The sequence below is a fragment of the Galeopterus variegatus genome, unplaced genomic scaffold, assembly GCF_000696425.1.
Source record: "Galeopterus variegatus unplaced genomic scaffold, G_variegatus-3.0.2 Scaffold998, whole genome shotgun sequence".
Classification (NCBI taxonomy): domain Eukaryota; kingdom Metazoa; phylum Chordata; class Mammalia; order Dermoptera; family Cynocephalidae; genus Galeopterus; species Galeopterus variegatus.
In genome coordinates, this window is record NW_007727109.1 from 20,453 (window position 1) to 29,525 (window position 9,073).

Below are 9,073 nucleotides of genomic sequence, written 5' to 3' on the forward strand. Positions count from 1 at the left end.
TAATTGTCTAACCATGTACTTTACTTTCTTTTTTTTTAACCTTTAAAGCCCTATCTGTTCAGTATCTCCAATTAGTTCTCTGAAATCCCAGATTTCATATTTCTTAAGGGTTTTAAAACCCTCGAAGAGATTTTACTAGAAATAATGCTTCCACCAACCCAGAAGGTACCTTGATTGCCAAATTAACTTCATGCACTGTGTCTTTCAAAGTCTTAAAACCTGCTCCTAAAAACTGGATTTCTGACAGTCCCCACTTTAATATAATTGAATTCCCTTCATTTTTAAGTTACTGTAAATATGGTTTCCTGGGACTTCTTAAGTGAAATTAAGTTTTTTTTTTTTTTTTACTTCTCATCTAACCTGACCACGTTACCAGTTTATTTTACAAAGAGGATGTCCAAATTCCTATGTAAGTCCAGGATTACTGTATTTTTGTTATTGTTGTTTTGGTTTACACACTTAGCAGACATATGAAATATGAATTCTAAATCCAAAAGGTTTCACTGACACTTTGTGTTAGAGAAACTGATAAGAAAGGCAGAAGAAAAGTAGGAAGGCAACAGAGAAATTTGTTTTCTTCCTCAACAGCAGAGGTACAGATACATGCTAAATTTTGCAGCTTTGGAAACAGTCATTTTGGAATAGTGCCAAGAAAAGATCATCCTTAATGATCTTTGTTTAGAAAGTAACACATAAAGACTTTTTTTTCATAAATATACTGAACAGTCTAAGTTGTAGAAAAAGTTTTAGTTTGCATATTCTAATGGCCGATTTTTGCCTCTTATTTGTCTATTTTCCTAAATCAGAATTACGTGGCTGCTACCACCTCCCTGGAACAGATATATCAAAAGGCAGAAATTCCTTACTTGTTTACCATGTACTATGAACAATTATTCAGATTAACTGTCTCCAAAGTATGAGTAAGGATTTTCTAGAGAATTAGAGAAAGCGTCTATCTGCATCTTTCACTAATTGTGAAATATCAAAATCAACTTCATCTTGTACAAAATATCCTTTAGAACATCTGAACGCAGCTATCACTTTCTTCCTAAGCATTTCTCTTTCAAGCCAAAGTTTTTAAAGTCTTTTTAAAAAACTACATACATATCAAAATTTACATATACTCCTGCCACCACTGTCCTTTATATCTGAGGTTCCCAAGTGTTTGGACCATGTCCTAGTTAGTCAGAAGAAGATTCTGGAAACCTCTTTTCCCATATTTTCCCAACTGTCAAGTGGAGAAGAGCAAAATAAATATTTTGAAGTTAACTTGTTACTAGCAACATACAAAATCATTTTTATTTGTGTGTGTGTATATATGTATGTATGTACATATGTGTGCATATATGTATGTATATAAGCTTATACATTTAACATTAAAAAGTATCACCCACAATAACAAACTACCAATAACCTGGTAATTTTATTATAACTACATTTTAGTAGAACAAATACATAGGCAGTAAATCATCCAATGAAGTATCAATGTACTAGCAAATTGGGCTAGCATAGAGGAATAGATAATTCTCATTTGAATCATAGTACATATACAGGTAAAGTCCAGCTACTAGAAAATTATATCCCAAAATACCATTGACACTAATAAAACATTATGTCGGGCCACTGAACACGAGTTTCCATTTTTAAGCCTTTTCCATCCAGCAGGCAGAAGCAAAAGCCCAAGTTCTGCCCAGTTAGGAATGTGTTAGAAGATTCTCCACACACTTGGGAGTAAGGATTACTAGAAATAATGCTTCCACCAACCCAGAAGGTACCTTGATGCTGAGAAAAATAGGAGGAAAAAAGGAAGGGAAAACCAATCTCTAAGAAGTGGCTATGGGCCAAACTGCACCTGGATTTGCAGGCTAAATCAGGAATAGCTTGTCTCCGCACAAAAGCAAACACCAATCTACTTGGAGAAAATATTTTTTCATCCTAGATCTCAAAAAATCCTTAGTAATAATTTTTGAAGGTAAACAAACACAAAACGGTCAAACACACATGGCAAACAAACAAAAACCCACTCTGAGCTAAAACCAGCAAAGAAACAGACCCACAAAGACTCCTGATAATAGAATCACCAGCCACAGATTATAAAACAACTCTGCTCACCATGTTTGACAAAATAAATAAGCGTAAAAATGGTAGGGAAGAAGAAACTCTAAAAAGTGATTGAGAGGGGAACCAACCATAAAAAAGTGATCAAGCAAATTTGTTGTAGTACCCTAAAGAACTTCTAATACTCAAAATTTAAACCTGTAACTAAGAAGAAATTTTGGGGGCATATATTGGAAGAAATTGTCTAGAATGCAGACGAGAAAGACAAAAAAAAAAAAAAAAAAAAATGAAGAAGAAGGAAAAAATAGAGAATTTGGTAGTCATGGGGGGATAGAGTAAGAAAATCTAACACATGTTTAAATAGGGACCCAGAAGAAGAGAAGAAAGCACTGGGACACAGATAAGATGTGAAGATATGCTGGCAGAAAATTTTCTAGAACTGATGAAGGAGCTCAATAAAACCCAAACAAGAATAAAAAGAAATCCTTACCCAGACATATCGTTATGAAATGGGTGAACACCAGAAATATAGAGAAAATCTTAAAAGCAAATATATAAAAAAAAACTTTGCCTTCAAAAAAGGAATGAAACAAAATATGACTTCTTACTAGCTACAATCGAAGCCAAAAAAGAATGGAAAAATATCTTCAATATTATTGAAGAATTCTGTACCCAGCAAAAATATCTTTCAAAAATGAAGGCAAAACAAAAATATTTCAGAAAAAAAACAAAAAGAAAACTGAGAGAATTGCAACACAACATAAAAATGGCATGTAGGTAGGAGGGAGATAAGTGGAGTTAACATGTTCTATGGTCCTTGTATTGTTTCAGAGGAGAATAAAATTTTAATTAGCATTAGACTGTGATGAGCTTGCTTATTATAATTTCTAGGATAACCACTAAAAGAATAGCAATATATTATTTAACCTCTAAAGTAGAAATTATAAAAGAAAAATGATTTTTTTAATCTCAAAAAAGAAAAGAGAAAAGAAATATAAGAAAGTCTGAACCAACAGAATTTTCAAAATAAAACTGAAGATTTATAATTAATTACATTAAATGTAAATAGACAAAAATTTAGAAATCTACTGGTGAACTAGTTGGTTTAAGAATCAACTCTTCTACCCATGAACAACGACAAGAAAAGTTAAAGTACAAATCACATTTGTGTGAAGGCATCAGAAAGCTAACAAGGCAGTGATGACTTGAAGGGACAAGATCCCAAATGGCAGGATGTTCAGAGAGGTGAGCCAATGTTTTGCGCTGCTTTTCGCCTCAAGGCATTTTCTGCTCTGTAACGTGAGTGAGAGACTAAGCAGGTGCAGAGAGCTTCCATCAGTCTCAAATGGCCGGGGAGACAAAAATGGATATTCAGGGCCAGCTAAGGAGCAGAGCCCTGGAAAACACCACATGCTTTCTGTCAGGGCCCCCAAAGGAATACAACCTGTGACTAGAGGTGAAAAAGAAAAAGCCCAACCATGTCAAGGATGGACGTGTGCTGCTCAGATTTCCTTCAAGACAATCTGCTGCCAGGAACACAGTGACTGACAGCCCCAGTTGCCACACTTTGGATCCATCACCATGTTCACGCTGAAAGCCCCATTTCCCCATTCCAGCCCAAAGTGGGATTCCTCTACACAACAGTGTTTGCCTGGGGCCTCCTCACTGGCCTATCAGAGATCTCCATGGATCTGTGCTGCAGTCAGGTCCTTCCAACCAAATCCTTCCTTCCCTCCCTCTCTTCTTTCACAGGCGTCAGACCTGTATCATGATCTAAGGTTATCACCTGTCCTCTTCTGTATCTTTTATAGACATTTCTCCCAATAAATCTTTTGCACATCTCATCCTGTTTTGGCGTCTTCTTCTATCTTGGTACCTGCCACTCAGAGAACCCAAACTGACACACCAGTTATCAAAAAGAGCAAGGCCCACCTTTAGGTAAAGGCAATCCTTGAACAGAGGTGCAAAAATCCTAAGTAATATAGAAAACCAAATCTGGTGATTTATAAAAAGCATCATACATTATGAACAAGCTTGATTTAGTCCAGTAATGTAAGGTTGGTTTAACATTTGAAAACTAAATCAATAAAATTCACTATATTAAGAGAATAAGGGAGAAAAATCAAAGGACAATCCCAAAAGACCAATTCATGGGAGAGAGACACCACATTCATAAACTGAAAGATTCAATATTTCAAGTATTTTCAAATATTCAAATATTGTAAACAATACAAACTCAATCAGAATTACAGTAGGATTTTTTTGGGTGCAGAAACAGAAAACCCAATTGTAAAACTTTTGTGATGCTACAAATGGCAAAAATAGCTATGCCAATATTGGAAAATAATTAGAAGACCTACTCTACCCAATAGCAACACTTATAAAGCTGTAGTAAATAAGATAGTGTTCTCATGGTACAAAGAAAGTAACCAATGGAATAGCAGAAAGGTTGGCAAACTTTTTCTATAAAGAGGCAGACAGTATATATTTTAGGCTTTGTGGGACCTATACAGTTTCTGTTGCATATTCGTCTTTTTTTAACAATCCTTAAATATCTTTAGTTTGGAAGCTGTACAAAAACGAGCCATGGGCCAACCCCTGGAACGGAAGTCCAGAAACAGACTTACACATACAGACACTTTATGATCAAAGTGGTATTACAAAGCCATAGAAAAAAATACAAACCATTCACTAAATAGTGTGGGGTCAAATGAATATCCACATGGGAAAAAATTAATCTTGACCTATATACCACATGCAAAAATAATCAATTACAGGTGAACTGCAGGCTTAATTGTGAATAAAGCATCTTGATGATAACACAGAAGAATATTTTAATGACCAAAGAATAGAAAAAAAATTCTTAAACTTACTTTATTAACCATAAAAAAATGCTAATTTGGATGACACAGAGATTAAGAACTTCCCTTATCAAAATTACTGATAAGAAACTGAAAGGCAAGTCACAGATTGGATATCACTACACATACATAACTATCAAAGTCCTCATCCAAAATATCTAAAGAACACCTAACAAATTAGCAGTTAAAAAAAAAAGGTCTGATAGCTTAAAACCAAATAAAAGGTAATAACCTCATTAGTCTGCAGGAAAATCTAAATTAAAGCCACACTTCATACCACTGCACACCCACTAGAATGACTAAAATTAAAAAGATAGACAAATAGCAAGTGTTAGTGAGGATATGGAGCAACTAGATATTGGCGTAGCTATTTTTGCCATTTGTAGCACTGTAAACAATACAAACTCAATCAGAATTACAATAGGATTTTTTTGGGTGCAGAAACAGGAAACCCAATTGTAAAACTTTTGTGATGCTACAAATGGCAAAAATAGCTATGCCAATATTGGAAAATAATTAGAAGACCTACTCTACCCAATAGCAACACTTATAAAGCTGTAGTAAATAAGATAGTGTTCTCATGGTACAAAGAAAGTAACCAATGGAATAGCAGAAAGGTTGGCAAACTTTTTCTATAAAGAGGCAGACAGTATATATTTTAGGCTTTGTGGGACCTATACAGTTTCTGTTGCATATTCGTCTTTTTTTAACAATCCTTAAATATCTTTAGTTTGGAAGCTGTACAAAAACGAGCCATGGGCCAACCCCTGGAACGGAAGTCCAGAAACAGACTTACACATACAGACACTTTATGATCAAAGTGGTATTACAAAGCCATAGAAAAAAATACAAACCATTCACTAAATAGTGTGGGGTCAAATGAATATCCACATGGGAAAAAATTAATCTTGACCTATATACCACATGCAAAAATAATCAATTACAGGTGAACTGCAGGCTTAATTGTGAATAAAGCATCTTGATGATAACACAGAAGAATATTTTAATGACCAAAGAATAGAAAAAAAATTCTTAAACTTACTTTATTAACCATAAAAAAATGCTAATTTGGATGACACAGAGATTAAGAACTTCCCTTATCAAAATTACTGATAAGAAACTGAAAGGCAAGTCACAGATTGGATATCACTACACATACATAACTATCAAAGTCCTCATCCAAAATATCTAAAGAACACCTAACAAATTAGCAGTTAAAAAAAAAAGGTCTGATAGCTTAAAACCAAATAAAAGGTAATAACCTCATTAGTCTGCAGGAAAATCTAAATTAAAGCCACACTTCATACCACTGCACACCCACTAGAATGACTAAAATTAAAAAGATAGACAAATAGCAAGTGTTAGTGAGGATATGGAGCAACTAGATATTGGCGTAGCTATTTTTGCCATTTGTAGCATCACAAAAGTTTTACAATTGGGTTTTCTGTTTCTGCACCCAAAAAAATCCTACTGTAATTCTGATTGAGTTTGTATTGTTTACAATATTTGAATATTTGAAAATACTTGAAATATTGAATCTTTCAGTTTATGAATGTGGTGTCTCTCTCCCATGAATTGGTCTGCATCTTTTGGGACTGTCCTTTGATTTTTCTCCCTTAATCTCTTAATATAGTGAATTTTATTGATTTAGTTTTCAAATGTTAAACCAACCTTACATTACTGGACTAAATCAAGCTTGTTTATAATGTATGTTGCTTTTTATATATCACCAGATTTGGTTTTCTCTATTACTTAGGATTTTTGCACCTCTGTTCAAGGATTGCCTTCACCTATAGGTAGGCCTTGCTCTTTCTGATAACTGGTGTGTCAGTTTGGGTTCTCTGAGTAGCAGGCACCAAGACAGAAGCAGTTGGTAAGTGTGTGAATTGGTACAATCATTTCAGAAAACTGTTTAGCGGTATCTACTAAATGTGCATGTACACATGCCCATGATTCAGCAGTGCCATTCCTACATATACATACCCACTAGAAATGAGTACATATGTGTATGAAAGTACATGTACAAGAATGCTTATAGCTGCAGTGTTTGAAATAGCTAAACTCTGAAAAAAAACTTAAATGTCCATCAACAGCAGATTGGATAAATTATATATATTCTTCTGTTTTAAATCAACTTTACTGAGGCATAACTTACATCCAATAAAATATACCCATTTTAGTGCACAGTTCGATAAGTTTTGATAAATGTACACACCCATGTAACCACCAAATCAAGACATAGGAATTTTCATCATGCCAGTAAGTCCCTTTGTGCCCCTTCCCAGTCAATTCAGGCAATCACAGACCTGTTTAGATTTGTCTTTCCTAGAATTTCAAATAAATGAAATCAAACAGTATGTACCCTTTTGTGCTTGGCTTCTTGCAACTCATCAAAATGTTTTTAACAGTAATAAGTAACAGCACAAGCAAAAAAATAAAAAGTACATAAATTGTATTTCATCAATATTAAAAACTTTTGTGCATTATACTAACAAGAAAGTGAAAAGACAACCTACATAATGGGAAAAAATATATGTGAACCAAATATCTGAGAAGGGTCTAGTATCCAGAATATATAAAAAACTCTTATAACTCAAAAACAAAAGGACGAATAAAACAATTTAAAAATTGGCAATGGGAAGGAGTCAAGATTGCAACGGGTCTGGAGCAGGGGTGCCAGAAGACAGCGTGAGCCTGAGAGGTGTGCGCTGTGCTGCCAGAGTGCTATTTGCATTTCCAAGAGCAACAAAAAAAGAATAAGTCTTTGATCAACTAATCTACAAGTATAAAAAAGCAACTACAGATTCAAGGTTTAGGGCCGACATTAAAGAAGATTCCTAGGAACGCCCGAGTCGCGCGGCGGGACTGAGTGAGCAGTCCGAGGCGGCGGCAGCTAGGATGATGCGGAAACGGAGAGGGAGCCGCTTGGCCGGCCCAGCTCTGTGAGTGACCCCCAGCCCGGCCCTGCTTGCGGGGCAGACGCCTGTCTGGCATCCGTCTGCCTCACTAGGTCAGTCACCGGCCCAGGGCTGCCTCCATTTTTCTCGGGTCGGGGAGGAGCCAGCCAGCTCAGCCAGGCCTGCCCTCCTCACCTGGCTCGGCTCCTCACTGAGCCTTCCCACTTCTTTGCCCAGGCGCAGGGCCTCCCGGAGTCTGCGGGCCGGCCTCACATCCCACTTCCCCCGCGGTTCTCTGGCGGAGCTGGTGGCATGGGGAGCCCCTGGCCAGCGGCAGGAGGACAGGGAAGAACGGGCTGGGCCAATTGTCACTCCACCGCACCCTGGGCTTCGGCCCTGGGCAAACTTCCCGTTGCCAGGAGGGAGATACCATCTCTGCGGCCACCAGTTCGGAAAAACGGCTAACCGATTTAGGGTTAGGGAAAGTGTGATCAGAGCGCTCCTGAGCTCGCTTGAACCTACCAGAGAGCTGACTGCGGGCAGGCGCCGGAGTCGGTCCGCGCCGGGAGGAATCAAAGAGGAACTGTGTGCTGCGGGCTCCTCCCCCAAGGAGCTCATGCTCCGGTGTGGGAGATAAGACAAGTACACAGATAACTGCAATACCAGGAGGAAGGTGATAAGTCCCAAGAAAGCTCTATACAGTGCTACAAAGGCACCCAGAGTGACCGGCCGTCTGCGCCTAGCAGAAACCTGAAAGACTTCCTGGGAGGGGCGGTGCCGAGCAGGGGCTTGAAGGCCCGGCTGATAGACGAGGGTAGCAGAAGACACATCCCAGCCCAGTCTAGAGCACACAAAACGGGGAGAAGTCCAGCTAGGGAGGCGGAGACTTGGCAGAAAACACACACCCTGCGGGCCACCTCTGCAAGGTCCAACAACCCCACCTAGTGCGCACAGAATGGGCAGATGTCCAGCTAGGGAGGCGGAGACTCGGCAGAAAACACACACCCTGTGGGGCCGCCAATGCGTGATCCAGCAACCCAGCAGAGTCCAAGCTGACCAGAGAGGTGGCTCTCCGGAGAGGCCCAAGACCTGAGGCAACCACACACAAAAGACACTAGAGGCCAACTGAGCAGTCATGGAGGTAGCCACACCAAATTGACTAACACAGCCAAACCTCAATTAGCCAATAGGGTCAGACCTGTGCACTGTGAAACCCCCTGCCAAAATGAATAAACATCAAAAAAAAGATACCAGAAA